Below are 15,637 nucleotides of genomic sequence, written 5' to 3'. Positions count from 1 at the left end.
AAAAAAAATCATAGGGCTTTGCTAAAGAATTTTTTTTTTTTTGTTTTGTTCTGTTTTGTTTTTGTTTTTTTGAGACAGACTCTCACTCTGTTGCCCAGGCTGGAATGCAGTGGTGTGATCCCGGCTCACTGCAAACTCCGCTTCCTGGGTTCAAGGAATTCTTCCACCTCATCCTCCCAAGTAGTTGGGATTATAGGCACCTGCCACCACGCCCAGCAAATTTTTGTATTTTTAGTAGAGACTGGGTTTTGCCATGTTGGCCAGGCTCATCTCCAACTCCTGACCTTAGGTGATCCACCCGCCTTGGCCTCCCAAGTGCTGGGATTACAGGCATGAACCACCACACCCTGCCAAGAATTGTTTTTTTAAATAATTTAGAAAATATTCGGTGAGCTTGGACATTCCACAACTTGGTCTCTGCATTTCATTGGTTCTCCAAGTATGGTCTTCTGACCAGCAGCACCAGCATCTCCGGGAAAGTTAGAAATTCAAATCTTCAGCCAGACCTATTAACTCAGAAATTTTGGGGTGGGGCCCAGCAATCTGTGCTTTTTAACAAACCCTCTAGGTGACTCTGATGCATGCAATAATTAGAGAGCCACTGCTTTATTCTAAACATGAAGTCAAGGCAGAGGCAAATTTACTGAAGTCTCATGATTACTTGTTACTTATAAAAAAAAACTGATGCACTAGAAAATGCTTACAATACAATTAGATTTTTTTAAAAGATTTTTTAGAAGACATAAATTGAATATACATTGTAAATTCAGTTATATTTAAAAAAATTTGAAGGAAAAAAGACTGGGAGAAAATCTGCCAGAATGTTGAAGTTGATTTAAAGGTCAAAGTGATAAAGTGTGTGTGTGTGTGTATATATGTTTTTTTTAAAGGTGAGAACTCCCCTCCCCACTCGCATGGATCAAAACCAGTCATTGATTTAATGGACAACATAAAAGGGACTGACAGGACCTCCTGAGTTCCTGCCTCTCCAGAGGCTCAGTGCCCTGGTAGAAGGTCTGGCTGTGCTGTTCTCTCCTGGTGGCTGATTGAGAGAACAGCCAGCTCAGTGTCCCAGAGGGGCAGACACAGGCCTTCGGGATGGTACAGAGAGAGCAGCAAATCACTTGCCACTTTGGTCCCTGGACAGATGCACTTGAGGTCCCCCACTGTGAGAGTGCCGTGAATGGTCATTTGTGATGAACAACCCAACCCACCCAACAACCCACTGAAGGCTCTAAAGTCTCTGGTGGCTCCTGGAGGCTCCCACAGTGATGTGGGACCTCTATGACTTAACGCTTGGGTTATGCTCATATTTCCCACACATACTCAATCTATTAATGCTGTAGATGAGACCAGTGCGAATTCATTAATGCTTATTACATATACTCCTGTCTACACACAATTCTAAGCTAGACTGGATCTTTAGGTAGGCAGACATAAGGCATTCAGACTCAACATTCTACCTGAATTATCTATTATGACATACTCTAAGCATTCCTTTCCCTTGTGCCCTTCAAGTAATGGAATGCATAGCTGTTGAGAGGCAGCAGAATACTTTAAGTATCGTGAACTTAAAGTATTCTGCTGCATCTCAAAGGCTATGCATTCCCAGAGCATTCCTCTCCAACACACATCCATGGTTTGCCCCTCAGGGAATGGACTTGGAATTGGAAATATTGAGGCCAGAGACCACAGAGGTGGAACCACTTCCTAGGAGTGAGCACAGCGTGGGAGAAGGGTGTGATGGGCGGTGCTGTGGGAGTGTGCAGGGGTCCAGAGCCTCTGCCTGTCTTCAACCAGAGAGCTATGATTTGATCTGTTTTATAAAATAGGGCGCTTGGTGAGATTTTGTTTCCCATGCTCATGCAAATAGATAAATAGAAATAGTTCTAGTGATACCTGAAGTCCCTCTCCGTCTCTCTCTCAAAATCCCTTTTGGGAACAATGATGGTTGGCTCTTTTCCACGAAACCTAACTGTTCGGTAACCTGACACCATACAGTCTATGGTTGAGGGTGCAGATTTGGATACCAAACAATCTTGGGCAAAATATACAAGGATTCTGTTTCTCAGTTTCCGTGTGCGTAAAATGAGGATAATACTGATATTAATCTTGTAGCTGGGACTGAGATAATATTTACAAATACTTAGCACAGACGCTGGCATATAAGAAGCATTCCACAATGACCAATATTATTTCTACTTGTAACTTATCTATAATACAAACATATAATTTGATTTTCTTGGTGAAAACAGAGCTTGCCTCCTCCTATTCAATGGGCAGTTGGGGTAGATGACCAACCTCATACAGGTCAAAACTCATCTCTACTTCCTTCTTCTTTCTTTTCTTTTTTTTTTTCAGACAGAGTTGCCCAGGCTGGAGTGCAATGGTGTGATCTCTGCTCACTGCAACTTTAGCCTCCCACGTTCAATGGATTCTCCTGCCTTAGCCTCCCAAGTACCTGGGATTACAGGTGCCTGCCACCACGCCTGGCTAATTTTTGTATTTTTAGTAGAGACAGTGTTTCATCATGTTGGCCAGGCTGGTCTCGAACTCTCGATCTCAGGTGATCCACTTGCCTTGGTCTCCTAAAGTGCTGGGATTACAGGTGTGAGCCACCACGCCCAGCCTCATCGCTACTTCTTAGAACGGCTGTTGTGTCTTTCTTTGGCAAATTTTTTTATTTGAGAGTAATTTTGCTTCCATGGGATGTCTTTTCTTTGCATGTGGGTGTATCTTTACAGCACAAAGGCAGTAGGATCCAACAGTGTATGGCTTCTGAGTTAGCAATCTGGGAGCGATGCCTGGCCCTCAGGGTGTTCTGCATTTCGAGTCTGTACCACAGTGTATGGCTATTGTGCTGTGCAGGGCACAAGTGGATTTAAGAACTCGGAACACTCACAGGAGGATTCAAGCACAAAAGCCTTGGACTCTAAGGACCTTGATAAAGAACACTCCGCAAAAGGGACAGTGCTGGGTAACCAACCTGTTCCAGTCCGTTTTCAGATGGGGGCCTTCCAGTACCGTAGCTCTCAGCTGCAGCACTTCAGGCTCCATTTGTCTTAAAGGTGCGTAAAACATATTCTGAGACAGAGCCTTTGTCATAAGTTTATTCTGGCTTTGGTACAGAGGCCTTAGAACCTCTCGTCCATGGCTCTGTTTAAGTGGGAGGCAATATTAAAACAATCCAAGAAAAGAGGTCATAATCCCAATCACTGTGGAATGTTAGCTTTCCTGGATTTCTCATCTTGGGCTGAGTTGGAAGATACAGGAATTCTCCATCATTGTTACTCGGTAATGGGAAAGGACTCAACCTCTGTGTAATCATTCAGCTCTAGACATTAGAGCTGCGGTTCTCAGACTGTGGTCCCTGGATCAGGTCCTGTAGCCCAGCATCCTCTAGATGATTCTGATGTACTCAAAAGTTGAAGAACCACCAGGGGCAGGGGCTCATGCCTGTAATCCCAGCACTTTGGGAGACTGAGGTGGGTGGATCACTTGAAGTCAGGAGTTCGAGACCAGCCTGACCAACATAGTGAAACCCCATCTCTACTAAAAATACAAAAATTAGCCATGTGTGGTGGCAGGTGCCTATAATCCCAGCTAGTTGGGAGACTGAGGCAGGCGAATCACTTGAACCTGAAAGGCAGAGGTTGCAGTGAGCCAGGATTGCGCCGCTGCACTTCAGCCTGTGCGACAAAGCTAGATTCTGACTCAGTCTCAAAAAAAAAAAAGGAAAGCTTAAGAACTACTAGTCTAGACCAGGGCTTCTCATATACCTTAATGTCCCTAAAATTACCTGGGGATTTCACTAATATGCATATTGCTATTCAGTAGGGAGGTAGGTGGTAGGAGTGTTGAGAATTTGCCTTTCTAACAAATTGCAGGTCATGCAGGTACTGCCAATCTGCAGCTCACACTCAGGATAGCAAGGGTCTAAAAGTAGCCCTCAAGGGTAGGGTTGCAGAGACTACTGTTCAGTCTCAAAGTCTCAGAATTATTTAAACTATTGTTCCTGGGTCATCTCAGTGAAGTCCAATTTATGTATTTTTTCTTTTGTTGCTTGAGCTTTTTGTATCAGGAGAAAAGCTTTTTATTTCTGATTTATAGTGTCTACATCTTTCATTGTTGGTTACTGGAATAACAGTTTGTCATTATTGACATGCATAAAGAGTGATGTTATAAGTAATGCAACTGTTTCTTATTGTTATAGATGAGATCATATAAATCCAAAGGAGCATTATCCTTTGAGAAACTGGACCATTATCTGGCTCAGAATAGTTCTGAAACCACACTTTGGGAACCGCTAATTAGAAACTGTATACATTTAACTCTACAAAGAACTCGAGTATAACCTTCTTCCAGGAGGAAAAGAGGGAAAAAAGAGTCAGAAAAAAAAAAAAGAGAGGTTTATACTGTACCTCTCATTTTTCCTACAGGATTCAAAGCAATTGTTTTATTATTATTTCACTTTCAAATTCGTTTCAGGGAGGATGGGCTTTAGTTCTGCTTTCTCTTTAGTTCGTACAGACAGGGAATATATTTTATCTTTTAAAAACCGAGATTTGATTGTGTCACTGTCCTGTGTAAACACTTCCCCGTGTTCCCTATCACTGACAGAATAGAGTCCAAGCTGTAGAGGGAGGCCTAGGAGGTTTCTCACAATCTGGCCACACTCCCCACTGCCAGCCTCATCAGTGAGTGCCGAGTTCTCTCTCCCTCTCAGCCCCACACAGGAATGCTGCTGGACAGCCTGCCACTTCCTGAATATGCTCCGCACCTTCACACCTTCCAGCTTTGCACCGGATGTTCCCTCGCCTGAGCCCATTGCCTCTTCTCCACTGAGAAGCTCTTCCTGCTTATCTTTTGGGATTCTGCTCAAGCCCCAACTTCTCTACAAAGCCTTCCTCAGGCAGAACTAGGTTCTCCTTCCTCCGTGTTCTAATCTCTCCTGTGCCTCCTCCCCTTGTGGCACTTTCTAGAATTATCTAAATTCAATTCCACTGCAAATTAAAACTGCACTGATATATCATTTTTCACTTCTCAGATGGGCAAAGCTACCTAAGTTTGTTAACACACAGTGTTGGCAAGGCTATGGGAAAACAGGCACTCTCATGAGTGGGGACTGGCAGGGAAGATTGATACAACCTCTGGAGGGCAATTTGACAATATCTGTTAGAATATAAGTACACATACCCTTTGACCCAGTCGTTCTTCTTCTAGAAATTTGTTCCACAGATATTCTTGTACATGTGATATATAAGATACGTACAAGACTATTAATTGCAGCAGTTCTTGTAATTCCACAAGATTGTCATCAATAGCAGGTTGCTAACATATAATGGAAGATTCACACAGTGGAATACTATGTGGTCATTAAAAAGAATTAGAAAACTTTTATGTACAGACATAGAGTGGTCTCTAAGATATATTGCTAGGCAAAAAGAACAAGATATATAGTTAGCAGACCAGAATAATGGTATGCTAGCATCTGGTTTTTTTTTTCTTTTTTTTTTTTGAGACAGAGTCTCGCTCTGTCACCCAGGCTGGAGTGCAGTGGCATAATCTCGGCTCACTGCAACCTCTGCCTCTCAGGTTCAAGTGATTCTCCTGCCTTAGCCTCCTGAGTGGCCGGGATTACAGGTACATGCCACCACACCTGGCTAATCTTTGTATTTTTTAGTAGAGACGGGGTTTTACCATGTTGGCCAGGCTGGTCTCAAACTCCTGACCTTAGGTGATCCACCCACCATGGCCTCCCAAAGTGCTGGGATTACAGGCATGAGCCACCATGCCAGCCCTTCCCCCACCACACACTTTTTTTTTTAAAAGAGAGAATGAAAGACTAAATATACACATCTGTTTATATATGCATTAAATATCTATGGAAGGGTACATAAGAAAGCAGTAACTTTAGTTGTCTACAGGAAAAGAAACTGGAAGCTGGAGCTAGGCCTCTGAGTAAGAGAGACTTCTCACTGCATTCTTTTCTACTTTGAATTTTGAACAATAGGAATATATTACCTTTTCTGAAAAAATTGTCAGAATATATCTGATCCTGCAAATATTTACTTTTAGCCTTCTCTGTATCTAGCACTGGGTGTGAGGTGTTGCTTGTTTCTTTTTTTTTTTCTCTACATATAACAGCTTTATATACATATACATATATATATACATATATATTTGTTTTTTTTTAAATTGCATTTTAGGTTCTGGGGTACATGTGAAGAACATGCTGGATTGCCGCATAGGTACGTACATGGCAATGTGGTTTGCTGCCTTCATCCTCATCACCTATATCTGGCATTTCTCCCCATGTTATCCCTCCCCAACTCCCTACCCCCTGCTGTCCCTCCCCAGCCCCCCTACCAGACCTCAGTGTATGATGCTCCCCACCCTGTGTCCACGTGTTCTCATTGTTCAACACTCGCCTATAAGTGAGAACATGTGGTGTTTGATTTTCTGTTCTTGTGTCAGTTTGCTAAGAATGATGGTTTCCAGATTCATCCATATCCCTACAAAGGACATGAACTCATCGTTTTTTATGGCTGCATAGTATTCCATGGTGTATATGTGCCACATTTTCCTTGTCCAGTTTATCTATTTTCATGGTTTTTTTTTTTGAAAAAAATAGCAAAAAAAGTTGATAAATTAAAATGATATATAAATACAGAGTATAGAATGTCTCTTTTAAACCACCTCTTCCCCAATATATTAAGTGATAAAAAATGACACACACTGGCAGGTGGATCACCTGAGGTCAGGAGTTCGAGACTAGCCTGATCAACATGGTAAAACTCTGTTTCTACTAAATAAAAAAATAAAAAAATAAAAATTAGCTGGGCATGGTGGCAGGTGCCTGTAATCCCAGCTACTCAAGAGGCTGAGGCAAGACAATCGCTTGATCCTGCGAGGCAGAGGTTGCAGTGAGTTGAGATTGTGCCATTGCACCCTAGCCTGAGCGACAAGAGCAAAACTCCATCTCAAAAAAAAAAAGGCACACATTGAGATGTTAATAGTTTTTGCTAAGTGGTAGAAAATAAATGATTTTTGCTTTTCTCTATTTTTAATTTTGCTTTTCTAAATTTTCTGTGGAGGGGATATAGTAAAAGTTTGTTGTTGTTATTGTTGTTGTTTTTGAGATGGAGTCTCACTCTGTTGCACAGGCTGGAGTGCAGTGGTGCAATCTTGGCTCACTGCAACCTCTGCCTCCTGGGTTCAAGCAATTCTCCTGCCTCAGCCTCCAGAGTTGCTGGGATTAGAAGCATGCACCACCACACCCCGCTAAGTTTTATATTTTTAGTAGAGAAAGTGTTTCACAATGTTGCTCAGGCTGGTCTCAAACACCTGACCTAGTGATCCGCCCACTTCGGCCTCCCAAAGTGCTGGGATTATAGGCATGAGTCACTGCGCCTGGCCCAAAAATATATATTTTTTTTTTTAAGAAAGAAATGGGATTTTGAAAAACAAGTTTCATTTAGGAAGCCGGAGGGGCTTCTGAAATCAGTGAGCCAAGTTCTAAAATGTTTGCTAAAGTCCTTTCCAGTGACCCTGTCGAGGTTATTACCACTTGTGAAGTGGAAGTATTTGCCCAACCTGCTGGTCTGGCATGGCTGAGGACTAGCTCTGCTATCCTGCTAAGCGAGGCAGCCTGGAGCCCAGTCCCCTGACTGGGGGTCCCTACCTTCCTCATTTTCAGGCTCTCAGATGCTGAGCCAAGCCAGCACTTTCCTGCAGAGGTGTCCGGGTCCTCCTCTGGTCCACTCTGTGACTCTCATCCCTGCCAGGCCCTTAGGTCTCCGCTGCTAATGCTATCTCTTTCCCAATGACAGCGATTCTCCTACCAAAGCAGATGCACTGAGGGCCCATCTAGAGGAACAAAAGGTAATAAGATTTTTGCCCTCAAGAAGCCAAGAAAGGAATGGGTAATTACTGTGAACCTAGTATGTGCTGGTCCCTGAGCTATACACTTCTCATCCATTATTTGTACCCTGTGCAATCCTCACAGTCACCTTATGAGGGAGGTATTTATCTCTGTTTTGTAAATGAAGAAACTGAAGCTCAGTGGTATTAAGTTACTCGGCCAGTATGAAAATACCAAGCAAAATATGTTAAGGGCCCTAGACAGGCACAAAAAAATGTAACGGAAGTTCTTTTAAACAGATTACACCTGGTGGGGAAGTCAGGCAGAGCTTTTAGATGGTGAACAGGAACAGGAAGTTGTGTGCATTTATAAAGTGCCAACTGTGAGAAGGATGATATCAGGGAGTGCTGAGACAGGACCCTCACACCCAGGGGCTCACAGCATTGTGAGCCAAGTGGATAAAGAAAGACAAGTCGAGAGAGATCCAAGACGGCTGATCACTAGCAGCTTGGGCTCCTAGCTCCCAGTGAAAGCGTAGAGAACGAAAGGACACCACACTTTCAGACGAATATTAGTTGCTCACGGACCAGGAGATTCCCAGCAGAGGAGCCCCATGTGTCACCAGGGCGACTCTTGTGGCCGGCGCGGTGGTTTTCCTGGCACCTCAGCGTGCCAGTTTTTGGTGCAGAGTCCGGAGATTCCCGGGCAGAAAAGCACCATCAATCTTAACACTGCTATTTTGGCCGGCGCAGTGGATTGCTCAGATTTCGGCGCTGGGAATCAACAAGTTGGACACCTGCTCAGAGACCTAGTTAGAAAGTTGGTAATTACAAAGACAACAGACGGATAAATATATAATGAAGGGAAGAAATCAGCGTAAAAAGGCAGAGAATACTCAAAATCAGAATGCCTCTCCCTCTACAGGGGATCGCAATTCCTCATCAGTAACGGAACAAGGCTTAATAGATTACGAGTGTGTTCCAATAACAGAAGCAGTCTTCAAAACGTGGGTGATAAGAAACTTCTGTGAATTAAAAGAATTTGTTCTAACCCAATGCAAAGAAACTAAGAACCTTGAAAAAAGGTTTGATGAAATGTTAACGAGAATGGACCATTTGGAGAGGAATATAAGTGAATTGATGGAGCTGAAAAACACAACACGAGAACTTCGCGAAGCACGCACAAGTTTAAACAGTTGAATTGATCAAGTAGAAGAAAGGACATCAGAAGTCGAGAACCAGCTCAGTGAAATGAAACGAGAAGACAAGATTGGAGAAAAAAGGATGAAAAGGAATGAGCAAAGTCTTCAGGAAATATGGGACTATGTGAAAAGACCTAATTTACGTTTGATAGGTGTACCTGAATGTGATGAAGAGAATGAATCCAAGTTGGAAAATACTCTTCAGGATATCATTCAGGAAAATTTTCCCAACCTGGCAAGGCTGGGTAATATTCAACTCCAGGTAATACAGAGAACACCACAAAGATATTCTTCAAGAAGACCAACCCCAAGGCACATAATTGCCAGATTTATTAGGGTTGAAATGAAGGAGAAAATACTAAGAGCAGCCAGAGAGAAAGGTCAGGTTATCCATAAAGGGAAACCTATCAGACTTACAGCAGATCTCTCAGCAGAAACCCTACAAGCCAGAAAAGAGTGGGGACCAATATTTAACATCCTTAAAGAAAAGAACTTTCAACCCAGAATTTCCTATCCAGCCAAACTAAGCTTTATAATCGAAGGAAAAATTAAATCCTTTGTGAACAAACAAGTACTTAGAGAGTTCACCACCACCAGGCCTGCTTTACAAGAGCTTCTGAAAGAAGCACTATACATATAAAGGAACAACCAATATCAGCCTTTCCAAAAATATATCAAAAAGAAAAGAACATTAACACAATGAAAAATTTACACTAACTAATGGGCAAAACAGCCAGCTAGCATCAAATGCTAGTATTAAAGTTATATATATTCTAATTGGATAAAAAGCCAAAACCCATTGCTATGCTGCATCCAGACCCATCTCACATGCGACGATACACAAAGACTCAAAACAAAGAGAAGGAGGAAGATTTATCAACCAATCAGAGAGTAAAAATAAACAAATAAAAAGCAGGAGATGCAATTCTTGCCTCTGATAAAGTAGACTTTAAAGTAACAAAGAGCAAAAGAGGCAAAGAAGGACATTACATAATGGCAAAAGGATCAATGTAACAAGAAGAGCTAACGATTTTATAGATCAACGGGACAGAAAATTAACAAGGACATCCAGGACTTGAACTCAGACCCGGAACAAGTAAACTTAATAAACATTTATAGAACTCTCCACTTCAAATACATAAAACATACATTACCACCTCACACCTATTCCATAAGTGACTACATAATTGGAAGTAAATCACTTCTCAGTAATTGCATAGCATTTCATAGGTTTAAATGAAATATTGGTTGGCTGCTCGTTTGTTATTTTCTTCCCTTATTCCTTCCTGTTTACATCAAGTATAATTATTGGTATAAAAGAGGTTTTCAATACCCATTACCAAACTGCATTCTAGCCTGGGCAAGAAAGCAATACTCCCATTCTCTCTCTCTCTTTCTCTTCCTTTTTCCTCCTCTTCTTTATTCTTTTTCTTTCTTTCTTTCAAAAAAAAAAAAAGAAAGAAAGACAAGTTAAGGTGCTGCAGTAAGAACTCTGACACTGGTGCAGAGGGATGATCTGAGATGATATGATATGACGCGAGGTGCTAGCATATGATGTAATATGATGGACGCAACATACATTACAATACATGCAGAATGCTCATTTAAGTGCCTAGCATATAGTATTTCTTTTGGGGCAGGAAACAGCGAATAGTATAAACAAGGTGAAAGGCACTGAATAATGTGGTGAATTCCAGGAATGCTGACTAGACCAGTCCGGTGGAAGAGAAGCATCAGGGAACTTGGGGGCATTTTTACTGACTGCCTGGGAAGATTGTATTCTATCTCTACTTCCAGATAAATCTTTCTAAGACACTACCTTGATGGTAAAGCTCCCCTACACCCAAACATTCAATAGCTCCCTATTGCCTGGAGAATAATGTCCAATACAGACAGCTTTGGGACTAGACCTTCAGCTTCCTCATCAGGGCCAACCCTGAAGTTCTTCCCTTCAAGGAAATAGGCGTGTGTGTGTGTGTGTGTGTGTGTGTGTGTGTGTGAGAGAGAGAGAGAGAGAGAGAGAGAGAGAGAGAGAGAGAGAGAGAGAGAGAGAACAAGATGGAAGGTAATATAGAAGAAAAGACTTGCCAGAAAAAGAAAAAAATAAGGAGTCCCTTTAGGGTCACAAGAGACGATCTCTCATGGTTTGTCAATGAAAGGGGAAGCGAGAGGACTCATTCTTTTCTAGCTGTTGCCTGAAATTTCTTTAGGAAATGTAGGAGCCTATCTGACTCAACATGAAAGGCAGGTTGAGGGTGGTGAAAGTGTCTGGGCCCACATGTCATCAGTGGCGAATGAGCCAGTGGGGAGAGCCTAGGAGGGACTCCCACGGGGTGCCTCTGGGTGTGTGTGTTTGGGGTGGGGGTGGTGTGGCTGTGAGGAAGGGTGGTGCTGAGTAGAGAAAAAGGTTCAAATGCTATGAACATAGAAAACAAACCTGCAAGGCATCCCCATGTGACCTTGATCTTAGAGCTGGCCCTGTTCATCTTGTACACAGAAACTGTATACAGAAGGGTTCTGTACCATTGATGAGGCTGCTGGGCTTTGTACACAAATACTTTGTATATAAAGACTTATGTGGTTCATCCTTTCTACTGTCTGTCTGTAAAGAAAGCTTTTTATTAGGATATTTGTAGGGGCAGACATCACTTATTCCATGGGGCTGCTAATGGAGGACAGAAAGATCTCAGTCAACCCCTAGCACATTGCCAGTAACAACAACTCATTTAAAATCATTTAAATCCTCAATGTAACTGCATAAAGCGCACATCAGTGGAATCACCTGATCAACATTTTATTTACTAGATGAGCAGCTTTCTTGCCACTTGTGGGGAGCCACTGGTAGAGACTCTTAAGTGGTAATGGATACAGAGAAGGCCACATATGGCTAAGAGTGAGCTCCAAGGGAGAAAGTCGTGAACTGAGTAGATTAATGAGAGAGAAGCAGGCTGGGCGCGGTGGCTCAAGCCTGTAATCCCAGCACTTTGGGAGGCCAAGGCAGGTGGATCACGAGGTCAAGAGATCGAGACCATCCTGGTCAACATGGTGAAACCCCACCTCTACTAAAAATACAAAAAAAAAATTAGCTGGGCATAGTGGCGCGTGCCTGTAATCCCAGCTACTCCGGAGGCTGAGGCAGGAGAATTGCCTAAACCCAGGAGGCGGAGGTTACAGTGGAGGTTACAGTGAGCCGAGATCGCGCCATTGCACTCCAGCCTGGGTAACAAAAGTGAAACTCCGTCTCAAAAAAAAAAAAAAAAAAAAAAAGAGAGAGAGAAGCAAACTAGTTTTTTGAACTGCATCCTTCACTAACACTGGTCATCTTAAGAATAAGGACAAGGTAAATTTTTTTCTATCTGTGTGTGTCCAGGCCACCTCTTTTTTTTTTTTTTTCTTGCATACCTCCTGGATGGTTATAGGGATGAATCAACCATCATTATTTCATTTAATTCTTAAAACTCTGAGATGTAGGCATACTACTCCTATTTTCAGATGGGAAGCTAAGATTCTGTATGGTTAGACGACTTGTCCAAACTCAAACAGCTAGTGGCAAACTGGGATGCAGTTACAAGTCTGTTTGAATCCAAAATTCATGCACGTTCCAGTACATTTTATAAGCATAACCTCCACACTAGGGAAACCAAGTCACAGACCAAGAATGGGGAAGGCCAGAAAGTAGCAGAAGGTAGAGACAGACTTCACAACTAAGCGCAGCTTGATGAGAGAGAAGGACTTAGACAACGAGTTAAGAAACATGAGTTCTCGTCCTAATCTACAGGTATGAGATTCTTGACCTTTGAGGAGAGTAACTCTCCTCTTCTTTGAATTCCCCTAGGTATCTTCCAGGCAGCAGGTGCTGGGGTACCCATTGGTTAACAGCCACACGAACCAGTCGTATGTCCTCCAGCAAATCAGCCACTCCCAGCCTCAGACTTTCGCCTGTTCTAGAAGCAAGTTCTGGATCCAGATGATTTCTGGATCTTCATGTGTCTTCCAGGTCTAACCTCCTTCCAGGATCTGTCAGCTTCTTGGATGACTCTGGGAGGAGAGGCTGGGCTAGAAATTAAGAAGGCAGATTCGATTTCTATCTGCCAGTGTTCAGGTCCTGACTCCTACCAACTCTGGTTTACATCTAGGTCTTTCAGGACAAAACATTAGGGTAATTTTTTGTTTGTTTGTTTTTGTTTCTCATTTGTACTGTTAATGATTCCTCAGTTCGCCCCACCCCTATGAAGGGAAATTTCTGTTAAATAAAATACAAACTTCAATCTCAGGAGGTTTATACACATCTCCTTTGGTATGGCTGGACTCCCGTTAACCCCAGGGCTATTTTTATTTTTATGGAGGCTGGAGTCCTCCAGGGACTTAGCTCTAAATGACGCCTAGTTCATCTGAAGGTCCTCTCCGCACTGATGTTACCATGCCCTAAAAGTGAGAAATCCCTCTGGCTTCCCGGGCTGTAGAGCTTCCTAACGGTTTCCAGACCTATGGCACTATGGGTGCTTCTCATTTTTGTATTTTTCTAAATCAATTTTACTGATGGGAGATGGGGAGCATTTATTAAAAATGACTTCCATCTTGGGCCAGCTACGACTATGTGAAGAACAGCGAGGTAACGCTTATCAGTTCCTCGCTGTGCTCCAGCCCCCACCCCAGCATCCTTTCATTTCCTGCCCAATATTCCCGAGCCACAGGCAGCCATTGTTTCCAGAACCGCTTTGCTTGGAAGCCTTGGTACTGAGGCCTCCCAGCGCTTCCTGTTGTTACCCGGCCTCTCTTTCCTGCTGAAAACAACAGCACTTCCCTGCAGTATGTAACCCTTTTCGGGCAACTCATTTCTTCCATGAGCTTGTTCAGTGCTTCAAATACTGAGTGCTCACTATATTTATTTTAGTTAACATTTTTCTTATTCTACAAGTAGTGCAAGTTAAAAATAAAGATGAGCAAAAGAAAGAAAACCCACCAAATCTCATCCCCTTCTATTAGCACTGAAATCTTTTCGGTGTTCATGCTTTATGATTACACATCTGTGAACAGAAAATTTACCACAAGACTCAGGGCTTGAATAGATGACCATTCTCAATAGTGGAGATGGAAGCAGGGAAGCCTGCCCAGAAACCATTCTCCTGGACGTTCTCATACATCTGTGGGCAAAAGGGCCTTCCAGGAGCTTAAGAAGAGTGCACAATCCAGGAGATTCCCCGGCAAATTCTCAGGACTACACTTGGAGAAACTCTGAGAGAGATCCTCTTTAAATAGTTTGTTAAATTTGGGAGAGGCTCATGGGGCAGTTGAAGAAGCCAGGGAGGAGGGAGAGCCCAGTGTTATCAGGACTCCAGGAGTCTCTTCAATCCAGCTGCCTGCCACCTGCTCCAATGAGCTTTTGAAAACACAGATCTTATTGTTTATTTGTCTATAGCAAGGAATGCTAAGTTCTTCGTGACTCCTCCCCCAATGCTACCCTCTCTAGTCACATAAATTCCCCACAATTCTTTTCAGAACACACCTTCTGCCTTTGCATTCTCTATCCAGGATAGAAATTGTCCTCAGGAAATGCTTCTCTCCTGCGTTCTTCAGAACGCAGCCCAGAGAAGTCCTTCCTAGGATGGCTCTGTAAACGGTATGCAGAGCTTTGTCTGTCTTACTCAACCTATAAGACACTACCTTTGGCCTCAGTTTACAGTCCAGTAATTTCCCTGTGCCTTAAGCAGTGCCAGGAACAAAGCAGAGCACATACGTGGAGGAATGAGTGGAAGAAAAGGCTGGGCCCAGGTGCATGGGCATTAGCTGGACACCCTGTAGGATGTGATAAATGACACCATCTTGGTGAGGGCAGAGTGAGCCTTTGAAGGGATGACAAAGTATACTGTAGTCTCCAGTGCTTTTTGTCTCTTCCCAGATCTATGTTTATTTTCTCCTTCCCCAAGCATCCACTCCATACCCTATCTCTGCTCTCCACTTTTTGGTCAGCGAGAATCCTGGAATGTCAGAGTTGGAAGAGAACGTAAGATCACCTTATTGAACCTGCCTGATTCAGCACTAGGAAATTAAGAACCCAGGAAGTTTAGGGACCTATCCAAGGTCACCCAGCTTGACAGCAACAAAGCCCTAGAGTTGCAAAGAAACTGAGACAAGGGAACCAGAATGATTTGTAAAGTGATTGACATTTCCTTTTGCTCTGATTTTCAGGATTAGGGCTTAAGTACTTGGGCTGCTTTCTGCCACAGACTAACTAGCACTTTTGTGTCAGAAGTAATTTAGGCTATTTAAGCTTAGACACACCCTTAGCAGTCAGCTCAAATTAATTATGTTTATTGTATTCCCATAAGTAAAACTGCACTAGACTTTGGGATTCAAAGAAGTAACTTACACTTATAAGACACTACCCATCACCTCAGTTTACAGTCTAGTTAGTTCATTACATGCAGTCAAATTGTCAGCAGAACAAAAATGTCACACAGAGCCCTTCCTTGTTCATCCTACAGCTGTCAGGCTGGAGTCACTGGGTTTAATGATATATTTCTAAAGAGAGAGGAGAGCCAGCTGTCAGAGGCTGTCTCTCCCCTTCTATA

At 42.9% G+C, this 15,637-nt stretch overlaps 1 protein-coding gene across 2 annotated transcripts in view; it reads right to left on the bottom strand.

The window, feature by feature from the left end:
• ARHGAP31 (Rho GTPase activating protein 31) overlaps positions 1 to 15,637 on the bottom strand; it is a 118,735-nt gene that overhangs the window by 49,843 nt on the left and 53,255 nt on the right. The gene's annotated exons all lie outside the window — the stretch shown is intronic.

The sequence above is a fragment of the Aotus nancymaae genome, unplaced genomic scaffold, assembly GCF_030222135.1.
Source record: "Aotus nancymaae isolate 86718 unplaced genomic scaffold, 86718_ANA_hifiasm-v0.15.2.pri h1tg000011l, whole genome shotgun sequence".
In the NCBI taxonomy this organism is placed as follows: Eukaryota; Metazoa; Chordata; class Mammalia; order Primates; family Aotidae; genus Aotus; species Aotus nancymaae.
This window is presented reverse-complemented; position numbering and strand designations above follow the sequence as displayed.